General features: G+C 35.2%; 3 non-coding genes across 3 annotated transcripts; all 3 read right to left on the bottom strand.

Annotated features, from left to right (window-relative positions):
* Nucleotides 1-9197: 9197 nt before the first annotated feature.
* Nucleotides 9198-9416, bottom strand: LOC129283971 (small nucleolar RNA U3). The gene has a single exon (XR_008586787.2). It is a non-coding gene; the product is annotated as a small nucleolar RNA U3 (small nucleolar RNA).
* A 2331-nt stretch (nucleotides 9417-11747) lies between these two features.
* On the bottom strand, nucleotides 11748-11966 carry LOC135157568 (small nucleolar RNA U3). The gene has a single exon (XR_010296557.1). It is a non-coding gene; the product is annotated as a small nucleolar RNA U3 (small nucleolar RNA).
* A 2329-nt stretch (nucleotides 11967-14295) lies between these two features.
* On the bottom strand, nucleotides 14296-14514 carry LOC129283972 (small nucleolar RNA U3). The gene has a single exon (XR_008586788.2). It is a non-coding gene; the product is annotated as a small nucleolar RNA U3 (small nucleolar RNA).
* Nucleotides 14515-15745: the final 1231 nt, after the last annotated feature.

The following is a 15745-nucleotide window of genomic DNA, read 5'->3' on the forward strand; positions in this document are numbered from 1 at the left end:
GAGAGTTGTTCACAAGTGACATCACACATCTTTGTCGCATTGCCAAATTGAGGATCTCCATAGCATTAGTGATCACAATATTCAAATGCTCATAACTTTCTCATTATTTGTCCGATTTTTATCAAACTTTCATCGATCTGTTTCTTTGATTTTTCTGTTTTCACTCAAGCTATCTTGTTCCAAAGGTTTCATTCTCCTTTAAGTTAAAAAGTAGCCAGACTGCAGGAACTCATTATGTTATTTATTAAGGTAATCCAGCGGTATTACCATATTGAACCTTGATAGAGACAATACTTAACTGTGAACAGAGACCAGCTATAGCATTGGTTCTTCACAATTTCAAATTAGAAGTAGTAAGTCTGTCCAAACTGCAGGAACCCATTAGGATCAGTTGTAGCAAAGTCATCTGTTAAGAACCCTCTGTTTTAAGTACATAGATGAAACAGAGACCTATGACTAGTAGATACAATCGTTCTCCATGATTTATGAGCAATTCCATGAAATGGTAATACATGAACCCTCCTGTGTGTGGCTCCCCTCCTTTTTGTCTCGCCCACCAGAGGTGAAGGCGAGACTTAGGGATCCAAATGTCGTCCGTCCGTCACAAACCTAATGACACATAACTCCACAACAGTAAATCGCTTTTCAACGAAACTTGGATGGTAGATGGACTTGGGGGACCTGCATGTAATGCTGCAGTCGGAGGTCACATGGTAAGGTCAAAGGTCATTTTCAGGTCAACGTTAAAGTTTACATGCAAGACTCTCTTATGACACCTAACTCCGCAACCGCAAGTCACTTTTCAACAAAACTTGGATGGTAGATGGACTTAGGCGACCTGCATGTTATACTGCAGTCGAAGGTCACATGGTAAGGTCAAAGGTCATTTTCAGGTCAACATTAAAGTTTACGTGCAAGGCTCTTATGACATGTGTTATTCCATCCCAGTCATTTCACAATGAAGTTTCGATACAATTCTGTTGCGTGCCCTCGCAAATCACGATATTTCTGGTTATTTTCATAAGTGGGCGAGACACAAAATCGCTTTTGCCTTGTTGAAATGTTTTATCTCTGTTTCCCTGTTGATATGAAAAACTTGTAATGTTCTAAGTTCATGAAGGGAAGAATGGAGAGAATTGGGGGTTGCATGAGAAAAAGGTTGATTATTTTATGGGATTGCGTTTATAAGAAGGAACATCCTATGCATAGAGATATATCATTTTTTAAAACAGATTTGCAAAGTTCTTCACCAAGATTGCCTTTCAAACCATTCAGTCCTTCAACTGTGATAACTCAGACTAAGGTCTATGACAAACATATCCTACACTGACAGTAAATCATACTCGACAGGTTGAAATTCAAATTAAGTGCTGTATTCCTCAGCTGATTCCAAATGTCTATATTGCAGGGACTCGTCACAGTCAGGAAAGCATTTCATGAAGAGGTTTGTCGGTGATTTTCACTCAAAGTTGTTATAACCTATTGAAAATTCTCTCATCTGATTGGCTAAGAGCATATTATTCAGTGATAATCACCGACGGGACTCTTCATGAAATGTTCTCCTGGACCCTGCTGCATAACTTCCCTGAAATCCTCAAAGTTGCTATATTACTTTTCTGCAACGAGGCCCAGATGTCCTTCATACTGCCATTACTTATCCAAGTACTGAGTACAGCCATGATCTTGCACAAAACTCCCTTCTCATTCTATTCTGAACCCATGATAAGTAGTTCCCATTCTATGTAGAGTTGTAGGTTCAAATACATGACAGCCATTATTTTTGCTCTATTCAAACAGTCACCAAACAGCACAAAATATTTCTGACTATGATGAAGTTTCTTTTCTTGAAAATTAAGTGCTTTGAATGAATTGTAAATGTGTTACTTTAATGGTGTGTATGTATTCATCTTTTTTTTAGTCTATGGTGCTAGTCTGATATTATGGTGCTATCATAAATCTTTGCCCATTTTATGACATAAAAGCTACCGTTATTCTTTTGCTTCAACTCACAATACATCGCAATATACGTACAGTATTATTACCTTAAAAAAATAACAGTATGTAAAGTGTAAATGTGTTACTTACATGATATTTATTTGCTTCATCTAATCTTTTTTTATATTTTGGTTAATATGGATAAAGGTGCTACAATATTTGCATCTGAATTGATTTCAAGAGGAAAATAATGCAGTTCTTTGTTTATTTCTTGTCATGTTCTCTAAAGCTAGAAAAGGGTTAAAGGGTTCAAACTTTATGTTCTTACCATGCCACCCAATTTTTGAGCAATTGCACAAAATAAAATATAACGATGTGAAGATATACTATAAACTATGTAGGTATTACTGTAATAGAAACAGGAACATTTTATGTAGAGTTGTAGATTCAAATACATGACAGCCATTATTTTTGCTCTATTCAAACAGTCACCAAACAGCACAAAATATTTCTGACTATGATGAAGTTTCCTTTCTTGAAAATTAAGTGCTTTGAATGAATTGTGAATGTGTTACTTTAATGGTGTATATATCTTTTTTTAGTCTAATGTGCTAGTGTGATATTATGGTGCTATCATAAATCTCTGCCCATTTTATGACATAAAAGCTATTCTTTTGCTTCAACTCACAAACACACAATACATTACAATATCAGTACAGTGTTATTACCTTTCTAAAGAAATAACAGTGTGTAAATGTGTTACTTACATGATATTTATTTGCTTCATCTAATCTTTCTTTTTTTGGTTAATATGGATAAAGGTGCTACAATCTTTGCCATCTGAATTGATTTCAAGAGGAAAATAATGCAGGTTCTTTGTTTATTTCTTGTCATGTTCTCTAAAGCTAGAAAAGGGTTAAAGGGTTCAAACTTTATGTTCTTACCATGCCACCCAATTTTTGAGCAATTGCACAAAATAAAATATCACGATGTGCAGATATACTATAAACTGTGTAGGTATTGCAGGAATAGAAACAGGAACATTGTGTATATATTGCTGCAAAATAGATATGATATTTAACACTTGCACATGGTTTCCCATCAAGAAGAATTTAAAGCCATTTGGTGTCAAAAGTTTTCAGTATTTTATCATTTGGACCAACTGTTATCTATGGTATTGATGTATAAACATTTCTTTGATTATCTGGACACTATTAAGCCTGTTTAGGTTTCACTGATAGTGAAAGAAGAACAGAATGACAATAAGATGCTTTTTTTGGGGTGGGATTATAATAGAGGTGGTAGTATTAGTAGTAGCAGGAATAATAGAAGTAGTAGTATTAATAGTAGGAGTAGTAGTAGTAGTATAAGAAGTAGCAGTAATAGTAATAGCAGTAATAGTTGTAGTAGCAGTAGTAGCGACAGCAGCAGTACTATCAGAAGTAGTAGTAGTAGTAGGAGTAGTAATTATAGTATTAGTTGTAGCAGTAGTAGTAACAGGAGTAGTTATAGTAGTAGTAGTAGTAGTAGTAGTAGTAGTAGTAGTAGTAGTAGTAGTAGTAGTAGTAGTAGTAGTAGAAGTAGTAGTAGTAGTAGTAGAAGTAGTAGTAGTAGTAGTAGTGACTATTAATGACCATGTGATACTACTTTTATTGGAAAGTTCTTTTATAGTTAATAGCTGTAGTTCTGGCCATCATTCCATGAAAGCTGTCAGCACTGACAATTTGTTAATCTCTGATGTAAAGATCATTTTAGATTTCAGGATATATTATTTTTGGATAGTCCAGACATTTTCAGCATTCATTTTAGGATATTATTATTGTAATACATGTAATGTTTGTTGTTAATTTTGCTCACTTGCTATAGATTTCACAGTTTTTGACCAAGGCCACATTTCTGTTGGGTACATTCCACTTCCTTTATTTGATAACAAATGGTGAAAATTACTAGTAAGAGATGCACCCCAAATTTCCAAGGCCAATAAGAGGGGCCTCGACAGTCATTGCCTTTGATTGATTTAAGCCCTGGTATCACCAAAGCTAGTTTTTGCAATCCAGATGCAACAGATTCTACAACATACATGTAGAAAATCTATTGAAAATGCCTGTCAAATTACAATGAACAGCTCTGAGAGGCCTTTGTCGGAAATTGGTGTACCAGGACAGCTTATCCTCATAAGATTCTGAGCTTACGAGAAAAAAATCACAAATAATCCGTTTGTCCAGGGTCCAGGACGAAACTGCCGTTATGATTCACTGATTTTCGACTGACTGCTTTGTCATGAAGGGCTTTTGACAATAGATTGTTTTTGCTGTAGAATCCATTCCTGTAGCGAAGGTAAAAACTTCCTGATAACACTTTCAGTACTTGTACATTTCTTTGTTACAACACAGATGGGGACAATTAAGAGGGACGTGCATAGTCATGGTCGTCTACTGATTTAAGCCCAGGGCCCAGTCTTACAAAGAGTTGCGATTGATCCAATCAATCACAACTATGGACGGCCAGCAACGTCAACATCTATTGTGCATGTTTGTACAAAATATTTTCTAATTATGATGTATATTCATGCATTCATTGTTTTCTTGAAAATTCAGTGTGCTTCTCTTTGTTTACAAAGGGCATTGTGCAAATTTTCTGTAGAAAAAATTATGACACTGATGGATTTCCATAAAGTTACGATTGATTGGATCAATCGTAACTCTTTGTAAGACGGGGCCCTGGTTTCACAATAATCTTTTCAGTGCTTGTATATTTGTGTCTTCCAAAGCTGTTTAAAAATGGTCACCTTGACCACTGAACACAAATGGAAAAATTAAAGAGGGGCATAAATGGTCATGGCGTAGGATTGACTTACATTTCTTTATTACAACACAAATGTGGTCAATTAAGAGTGGATTCTGTGGTCATGGCCCTGGTTTCACGATAACACTTTTCAGTACTTGTATATTTGTGTCTTCCACTGCTGTTTAAAGACAGCAACATCACCTTGACTATATTGTAAATGTGCACTGAAAGTTTTCTTTTAGAAAATACATTTGAAACACCTTCGCTATAAACCAAAGCAATACAGATGTTTATTCTATGAGTTACCTCAGTACTGCCAAACATGTTTTCATTTTTGTTGAGTGAAAAGTAGCATGATAAACTTACATGATTTATATGTTATTTTATAATAAAGAACTCAGTTGTAACTTCATATAATTTTAGAATTTGTATGGTGTTATTTTTTCAAATTTACTGACATGGATGGATTATATTTTGTATATGTATATTTGTGAGTGGTCAGATTAGTGTTTGAATTTTACCTTTAATGCCTTTTAAGCTTTGGTAAATCCACCCAAAAGTGATGGTCACTATTCAAATTTATTACTATATGAATGTGTTTATGTCCTAAACTGATGGTATCAAAGATTTTAAGTAAACACATTTTTATTAATTTTTCGATATAATATTAAAATTAATTTTGGCCCTATTAAATTGAAATAAAAGTATCACAGGGATCGGATGCTAAATATCCTCAATTGCAAAATACAAATTTTCACGAATCATCAACTACTGAAAAAAAATCTTAAAGTCCCTTCACTTCTGTGAGGGTGGAATATTAGGTGATACCAAGGAGGTTTCAAATGAGATGGAGTAACGGCAAATAAAATCTCTTTGAACAAGGTTAAGAACCGCCAGCAGAAAGTATGTCAGTCATGCACTTTGCTCAACATCTCTTGCAATTGTGTAGACAAATGATTCCCGCATGACTCCGCAGCTATAGGTCATACATAAAGGGAAATTGCTTTTGTGATGATAATTACTTTTTCGCCGCATCTTGGTCTGGTTATGTGTGTAGTACATAATTCGGAGGCATGCGAAAATGAACTATGCAATATGTCCTGAAATATGACTCAAATTTGCTCGACTGGGCATGTGCGGGCACTCGTCTGGCATATACAGTAATGAATAACAGTATTCCACTGACCACATTTGAAATTTTCATTCGCCGCAAACGATCGGAAAAGTGTTAAAATCTGGTTTCAGTAAAGGTCAAATTCTTTCTTTTTTCACTAATTATAGGTTAATTGATATAATATGGGCAAATATCTCGTAATAGTGCTTGGTTATTGATGTTTTTTCATGCATTCAAACTTCAGTTTATTTATTAATATGAAACATGAAAAATTGATACAAATGAATATTCGTGAAATTTCACCCCTCGGATTTCTTCATTGAAACTGGCGGCTTCGAAGGCGGACATCAAAAAGGTCCTTATTGCCGTTCTTTCTTTTGTACTTCTTTAGAAATGACCAGCTGCTTGAATGAATTTGTTGCCTGTTGGAACTCCAGTCATATAATCTTCTTGGTGATACTCAACATTGGTTTCTTTTTTCTATTATTGAAACTTTACCAAAGCTTTAGGCAGGCTTTAATAATGTGTTTTTCATGAAAAATTTATCATGAGCAATGATGATATAAAGTCTCAGAACGAGAGAGGGAGAGAGAAAAAAATGTCTAAACCTCACATGGATCATTCTTTAACCAAAAAAAAACATAACCCGAACGAGTTGTGGCACCAGAATGTTTAAAGTGGGGGGAGGCGAGTGGAAGGGGAAAAATGGTGGGGGGAGAAAAAATCGAAATGCAAAATCTTTCCCCTTCATTCTCAACATTTCTGGGGGCATTAGTTCCTACCCACCCCCCCCCCCCCCCGTGGATACATCTTGCTCATGAAGGGGGGGGGGTCATCAAATGCGCTTTTTTTTTTGTGCAATTGAAGATGGGAGAGATGATATGGATGATACCAGTTCGTTTTTTTCTTCATGCAGGGCCCTCCTTGGATTTCATGGGCGATGGGCGGGTATAGCCACAGAAAACAGTGGTTTTTAATAAGTGAGAAAATCTCATCTTCCTTTTTAAGGGTGCGGGTAGGAAAACTCTAGAAAAGGGAATGGGTAGGTCAGTAGGCCTACCCTTCATTAGTTCAGGGACGTGAGAGGGAGACGTCCCTGGTCTAATAAATGAATGCCATCTTTCTGCTACATTCGCCGTCTCGATAATCTGGAGAAATAGTTTCAAAGCCCGTTGCTCCTCCGTACCTTTGATGACCTCGGGTGACCTCGCGATACTGCCCAATCGGGAATTGATTTAAGAGCTTTGACAACTCGAGGTCCCTAGTTATGTCTGCTTATTTTATCGAGATATGATCCAATGATTGAACGAGATCAAGTTTTGCCTGAACCGGGGCCTGCCTGCCTCGTTATTGGAGAGTATTCCATAAAATTTCATTATAAAAAGTTATGCCTGGCGGCCGGGCTCCAATCTCACTCATTGGTTGAACTCCCTGATCTAACCAAAAGTGATGCATACCAGTGCATCTCTGCAGTGGCGTAACAGGCGGGGGGCAGGGGGGCAAGTTGCCCCCCCCCTGGCGGATTTCACCGGGAAAATTTAAAAAAAAACGGGAAAAAGAAAAAAAGGAGGGAGAAAGAAAGGGAAAGGGAGAGAAAAGGGGAAAAGGAAAGGAGGAAAAGGAAAGGGAAAAGTGAAAAGAAAACGATTTTTCTTTTACTGGAAAAGGAAAAAGCGGGAAAAGGAACGAAAGAAGAACATTTGAGAAAGAAGAATAATTCCAAAATATGCCTATGTAATGCAATAGCATGATGGAAAATAAATTAAAAGGTGACAAAGTGGCAAACAATAGCGGGAAAGAAAGGTAAAATGGAATAAGTCAAAAGCTGAATTAGAAAACAAAGAAAAGGGACAAGAAAAAAAAAATAACACGACCGGATTGCCGAGGATTGACAATTAAGAGCGGGAAGAAAGATGGACTGCATACAACATTGTGCAAACAATTAACAAATTGTTTTTTGTTTAATTTATTGTTCAACATTTGTTACGAAATTCCATTGATTTGTCTGTATTATCGATCATATTGAATATGTATTGTTATTTTGATTATATTTTGAAAACATTTTTAACGGAAATAAATAAATCTAAATCTAATTGTGCTATAAGCTTGCTTAATTTTATGCAAATAAGCTACCGGGGCTTTGCCCCGGACCCCACGCAGTAGGGGCTCTTCATCTATAAAATGGCTCTACAACGTCCCCGTTTAATCACGTTCAATCTCTAGCGTACAGGCGCGGGGGGGGGGGTCTTGGTTCTACACCCAAGAGGATATCACAGAAATTATAGGAGACAACGTATAATGAAATGAATGGAAACAATGAAATGTGTTATTTGCTGAATATAATGGGAAAATCTATCACATAATAAGAATTTAATTTCAATAGGCAATATTTTTCCAGCTCGCTTTGCACGCTCGCGACTTTTAACATATTCAACAAACAAATCAATATAATGACAAATAGAAAGAATAGAACCAACATGCAGTGGATGTAGGATGTAAATTTTCCCACATTGCTATGTTATGCCCCCTCAAATATATTTGGTTCATTACGTATTTGGGTTGAATAAATGTGTTTTGTAAAAGCTATATTGTGTATATACCCGCGATTTGATTGAAATTGAGGTTTAAATGGCTTTGATATCAAGATCTTCCGGGGGCTCCGCCCCGGACCCCATCCGCACAGCACTGCCGTATATGAGAATGGAAGGGTTGGGCCATTGGCCCCAAAAAGTTCTACAAACAAGAACTAAAAAAAAAGAGGAAAGAAAAGCAAAGGGAAAGTGTAGGATATAATTTTATTTACTCAATATAATTTCAAAAATATCTCAAAGTTAGATTCTCATGAAATGGTGATTTTTTTTTTCGCTCGCTTCAGAATCCTGTTCACAATGGCGTACAGACCACAAAGAAGGGAATGGAAAGAGAGAAGAGTGAAATATATTATTTTCTGGATATCATGTCAAAATCTATCACAACATTAGATTTTTGTATCAAAAAGGTCAAAATTTTTGCTCGCTCGCTTCGCTCGCTCGCAACTTTTATTTTTTCAAGATAAATTATGCCCGATACGCAATATCTGGCCCTCTCAAAATAGTCGCCTCATTACACCATTACGCCAGTTCATGCCATGATCTGACCGGGAAATTTTTGGCTCTTGCCCCCCCTGGCCACCGACCCCTGTTACGCCGCTGTATCTCTGTACTACCCATGTCGAACAATCGTGATCATATTCTAATTTTCAAATCAGGTATATATTTCTGCAGTTGCGCAGGCTTTTAAAAGCGGAGAATCAACATGGCTCTGGGTACGTTACCCCCTATGTTCTATTGTTTCTTACTTTGCATTTCATTAAAAAAGTCTAACCACTCGGAATGCGTTACCCTCCTCCTCTACCTCGCAAAGGAAGTAGAGGAACGGTCATCAATGACAACGAGCGAGATATCAAGATGATATCACTCGAAGTCCGCTTCGCGCTCAGAGGGAAACGCTACGACTCCTCATCGTGGTTAGGTGTGGGGACACTAGTGTGTCGTAAGAGAACGATACATACTATAGAAATGATCTCTAAAAGTATGATCTTAACCTATTTAAGAAACTTATGTAATTTATATACTAGAAATAACCATCATAAAATACAGTTACTGAATGTATAAACACACTAGAATTATTACAGATTTCATTAGATATACAATGTATATACTTTGTCTCTATATTAATACATGCTAACAGTAATATTACCTTAAAAATAATTAACATTAGGTTTTTGTCAAGATCTGTGATTCTCGATTAAAATGAATTTCAAGTAATTTTTTGCTAACTTGCTTGGTAGGCAGTGAAGAACAGCTCTTTGATGAATATTTATTAGTACTTTATTAGTCTTGGTACCAGACATTTTAATTTGTAAGTTACGTAGCTCAACCAAATAAAATCATTCCTTGAGTTAATTGCCCGTAATTTTGTAATTTTGTTAAACTTCAATTATGAAGATTTTTTTTTTCGCTTTTGTTTTGTTTTTGTTTTTAGTTCAAAATGGCAATAAAATGTAAAGGTAATAAAGTCTATGATTAGAAATATCTGCGTGGAATAGCTGTATTATGAATATTCATTAGATTAGTTAGTCTTTATTACCAAACTTTACCAAGTTTTATCTGTTTAATATATTTCTGTACTTTTCATACAAATCATTCATGAACACTATACTGTTATCATATGTAACAAATATAATTGTTTATGTCCTCTGAATTGGGAAATATATATAAATTCATTTATAGCATATCTTTTATTAAAATTTCACTATTTTGTGCGAATACTCTCCAAAGTCTGAATGAGGAAAATGAATATGCATGAGCTTAGTCTTAAATGCTAGACACTCATGAATAGATATAAATCCTTGCAGTTAACTACATGTTTTCAATTCAAGTTGGAAATTGATGATATTACTTCGTGTTTTGATACCACTTCCTGCAGAGGTACATTGATTTACAATATAGGCCTTTACTTTATGAAGCCAAGTTCTATCTTATTAATATCTCAATATGATGCAATTATAACGCATACATGTAAGTAATTTTGTTTTCTTTCTTTCTTTTCTTCGTAACTGAAGATTAAGAATTTAACTTTGTTGAATTACTATTACCATATATTTATAACAACTTGAAACTTAATTGTTATATCTTGGCAGTCTATCACTTTTATATTCTTCTCTTTCTTTCCTCTCTTCCTTATTCTTACATTTTTATTTTGTTTTCTTGGATGCAAAACCAGTTTAAAGTTGCTTCAACCAATCAAGCTTTTAGCTTATGTTGCAACACCTTTGTATGTTCATCATTTACTTGTGTTTATATATATTTATATATTATCTGTGTATTCTTTTACATTGTACATTGTGAACATGCATGAATAAATAAATAAATAAATAAATAACGTTCAGCAATGTGGTATATCGTGATATTGTATGGAGAAAAAAAAATCACATAAATTTATTGGCCTAGCTAATGAGCTTAACTAACACATTTAAGGAGGGAAGGGGGAAATATTATCATTAACATACATCATACATCTTGCTCATAAAGGGGGGGGGTGATCAAATGCGCTTTTTGTGCAATTGAAGATGGAAGATATGATATGGATGATACCAGTTCGTTTTTTTCTTCATGCAGGGCCCTCCTTGGATTTCATGGGCGATGGGCGGGTATAGCCACAGAAAACAGTGGTTTTTAATAAGTGAGAAAATCTCATCTTCCTTTTTGAGGGTGCGGGTAGGAAAACTCTAGAAAAGGGAATGGGTAGGTCAGTAGGCCTACCCTTCATTAGTTCAATCGGAGGCTTCAGCGGTTCATCCCGGCATCCATAGGTCTAATAAATTAATGCCATCTTTCTGCTACATTCGCCGTCTCGATAAGTTCTTGACACAGTTGGAGCGGGGAATCTGGAGAAATAGTTTCAAAGCTCGTTGCTCCTCCGTACCTTTGATGACCTCGGGTGACCTCGCGATACTGCCCAATTGGGAATTGATTTATAAGAGCTTTGACAACTCCAGGGCCCTAGTTATGTCTGCTTATTTTATCGAGATATGATCCAATGATTGAACGCGATCAAGTTTTGCCTGAACCGGTGCCTGCCTGCCTCGATATTGAAGAGTATTCCATAAAATTTCATTATAAAAAGTTATGCTTTGCGGCCGGGCTCCAATCTCACTCAATGGTTGAACTCCCTGATCTAACCAAAAGTGATGCATACCAGTGCATCTCTGTACCCATGTCGAACAATCGTGATCATATTATAATTTTCAAATCAGGTATATATTTCTGCAGTTGCGCAGGCTTTTAAAAGAGGAGAATCAACATGGCTCTGGGTACGTTACCCCCAATGTTCTATTGTATATTACTTTGCATTTCATTAAAAAAGTCTAACCACTCAGAATGCGTTTCCCTCCTCCTCTTCCTCGCAAAGGAAGTAGAGGAACGGTCATCAATGACAACGAGCGAGATATCAAGATGGTATCACTCGAAGTCCGCTTCGCGCTCAGAGGGAAACGCTACGACTCCTCATCGTGGTTAGGTGTGGGGACACTAGTGTGTCGTAAGAGAACGATACATACTATAGAAATGATCCCTAAAAGTATGATCTTAACCTATTTAAGAAACTTATGTAATTTATATACTAGAAATAACCATCATAAAATACAGTTACTGAATGTATAAACACACTAGAATTATTACAGATTTCATTAGATATACAATGTATATACTTTGTCTCTATATTAATACATGCTAACAGTAATATTACCTTAAAAATAATTAACATTAGGTTTTTGTCAAGATCTGTGATTCTCGATTAAAATGAATTTCAAGTAATTTTTTGCTAACTTGCTTGGTAGGCAGTGAAGAACAGCTCTTTGATGAATATTTATTAGTACTTTATTAGTCTTGGTACCAGACATTTTAATTTGTAAGTTACGTAGCTCAACCAAATAAAATCATTCCTTGAGTTAATTGCCCGTAATTTTGTAATTTTGTTAAACTTCAATTATGAAGATTTTTTTTTTCGCTTTTGTTTTGTTTTTGTTTTTAGTTCAAAATGGCAATAAAATGTAAAGGTAATAAAGTCTATGATTAGAAATATCTGCGTGGAATAGCTGTATTATGAATATTCATTAGATTAGTTAGTCTTTATTACCAAACTTTACCAAGTTTTATCTGTTTAATATATTTCTGTACTTTTCATACAAATCATTCATGAACACTATACTGTTATCATATGTAACAAATATAATTGTTTATGTCCTCTGAATTGGGAAATATATATAAATTCATTTATAGCATATCTTTTATTAAAATTTCACTATTTTGTGCGAATACTCTCCAAAGTCTGAATGAGGAAAATGAATATGCATGAGCTTAGTCTTAAATGCTAGACACTCATGAATAGATATAAATCCTTGCAGTTAACTACATGTTTTCAATTCAAGTTGGAAATTGATGATATTACTTCGTGTTTTGATACCACTTCCTGCAGAGGTACATTGATTTACAATATAGGCCTTTACTTTATGAAGCCAAGTTCTATTTTATTAATATCTCAATATGATGCAATTATAACGCATACATGTAAGTAATTTTGTTTTCTTTCTTTCTTTTCTTCGTAACTGAAGATTAAGAATTTAACTTTGTTGAATTACTATTACCATATATTTATAACAACTTGAAACTTAATTGTTATATCTTGGCAGTCTATCACTTTTATATTCTTCTCTTTCTTTCCTCTCTTCCTTATTCTTACATTTTTATTTTGTTTTCTTGGATGCAAAACCAGTTTAAAGTTGCTTCAACCAATCAAGCTTTTAGCTTATGTTGCAACACCTTTGTATGTTCATCATTTACTTGTGTTTATATATATTTATATATTATCTGTGTATTCTTTTACATTGTACATTGTGAACATGCATGAATAAATAAATAAATAAATAAATAACGTTCAGCAATGTGGTATATCGTGATATTGTATGGAGAAAAAAAATCACATAAATTTATTGGCCTAGCTAATGAGCTTAACTAACACATTTAAGGAGGGAAGGGGGAAATATTATCATTAACATACATCATACATCTTGCTCATAAAGGGGGGGGTGATCAAATGCGCTTTTTGTGCAATTGAAGATGGTAGAGATGATATGGATGATACCAGTTCGTTTTTTTCTTCATGCAGGGCCCTCCTTGGATTTCATGGGCGATGGGCGGGTATAGCCACAGAAAACAGTGGTTTTTAATAAGTGAGAAAATCTCATCTTCCTTTTTGAGGGTGCGGGTAGGAAAACTCTAGAAAAGGGAATGGGTAGGTCAGTAGGCCTACCCTTCATTAGTTCAATCGGAGGCTTCAGCGGTTCATCCCGGCATCCATAGGTCTAATAAATTAATGCCATCTTTCTGCTACATTCGCCGTCTCGATAATTTCTTGACACAGTTGGAGCGGGGAATCTGGAGAAATAGTTTCAAAGCTCGTTGCTCCTCCGTACCTTTGATGACCTCGGGTGACCTCGCGATACTGCCCAATTGGGAATTGATTTATAAGAGCTTTGACAACTCCAGGGCCCTAGTTATGTCTGCTTATTTTATCGAGATATGATCCAATGATTGAACGCGATCAAGTTTTGCCTGAACCGGGGCCTGCCTGCCTCGATATTGAAGAGTATTCCATAAAATTTCATTATAAAAAGTTATGCTTTGCGGCCGGGCTCCAATCTCACTCAATGGTTGAACTCCCTGATCTAACCAAAAGTGATGCATACCAGTGCATCTCTGTACCCATGTCGAACAATCGTGATCATATTATAATTTTCAAATCAGGTATATATTTCTGCAGTTGCGCAGGCTTTTAAAAGAGGAGAATCAACATGGCTCTGGGTACGTTACCCCCTATGTTCTATTGTATATTACTTTGCATTTCATTAAAAAAGTCTAACCACTCAGAATGCGTTTCCCTCCTCCTCTTCCTCGCAAAGGAAGTAGAGGAACGGTCATCAATGACAACGAGCGAGATATCAAGATGATATCACTCGAAGTCCGCTTCGCGCTCAGAGGGAAACGCTACGACTCCTCATCGTGGTTAGGTGTGGGGACACTAGTGTGTCGTAAGAGAACGATACATACTATAGAAATGATCCCTAAAAGTATGATCTTAACCTATTCAAGAAACTTATGTAATTTATATACTAGAAATAACCATCATAAAATACAGTTACTGAATGTATAAGCACACTAGAATTATTACAGATTTCATTAGATATACAATGTATATACTTTGTCTCTATATTAATACATGCTAACAGTAATATTACCTTAAAAATAATTATCATTAGGTTTTTGTCAAGATCTGTGATTCTCGATTAAAATGAATTTCAAGTAATTTTTTGCTAACTTGCTTGGTAGGCAGTGAAGAACAGCTCTTTGATGAATATTTATTAGTACTTTATTAGTCTTGGTACCAGACATTTTAATTTGTAAGTTACGTAGCTCAACCAATTAAAACCATTCCTCGAGTTAATTGCCCGTTTGTAATTTTGTTAAACTTCAATTATGAATTTTTTTTTTTTGCTTTAGTTTTGTTTTTAGTTAAAAATTGCAGTAAAATGTAAAGGTAATAAAGTCTATGATTAGAAATATCTGCGTGGAATAGCTGTATTATGAATATTCATTAGATTAGCTAGTCTTTATTACCAAACTTTACCAAGTTTTATCTGTTAAATATATTTCTGTACTTTTCATACAAATCATTCATGAACACTATACTGTTATCATATGTAACGAAATATAATTGTTTATGTCCTCTGAATTGGGAAATATATATAAATTCATTTATAGCATATCTTTTATTAAAATTTCACTATTTTTGTGCGAATACTCTCCAACTAGAATGAGGAAAATGAATATGCATGAGCTTTATAGTCTTAAATGCTAGACACTCATGAAGAGATATAAATCCTTGCAGTTACCTACATGTTTTCAATTCAAGTTGGAAATTGATAATATTATTCGTCTTTTGATACCACATCCTGCAGAGGTACATTGATTTACAATATAGGCCTACTTTATGAAGCCAAGTTCTATCTTATTAATATCTGAATATGACGTACAGCGATGTGGTATATCGTGATATTGTATGGAGAACAAAAAATCACATAAATGTATTGGCCTAATGAGCTTAACACATCGAGGGGGGTGGGGGATATATTATCATTAGCATAGGCCTACATCATAAAGAATTGTAGATCTATTTTGTACCAGGCCCTAGTCAGTGTATGATTAGTGAGAGCTATAGATACACCTTGGAGACGAGCAATATGAGCATATGAGTTTGCATTTTGTTTTGAAATTCTGGGCTGGCAGGAGTCCTCAAAAATGGATTTATAAT

This window comes from Lytechinus pictus, chromosome 18 (genome assembly GCF_037042905.1).
Source record: "Lytechinus pictus isolate F3 Inbred chromosome 18, Lp3.0, whole genome shotgun sequence".
In the NCBI taxonomy this organism is placed as follows: Eukaryota; Metazoa; Echinodermata; class Echinoidea; order Temnopleuroida; family Toxopneustidae; genus Lytechinus; species Lytechinus pictus.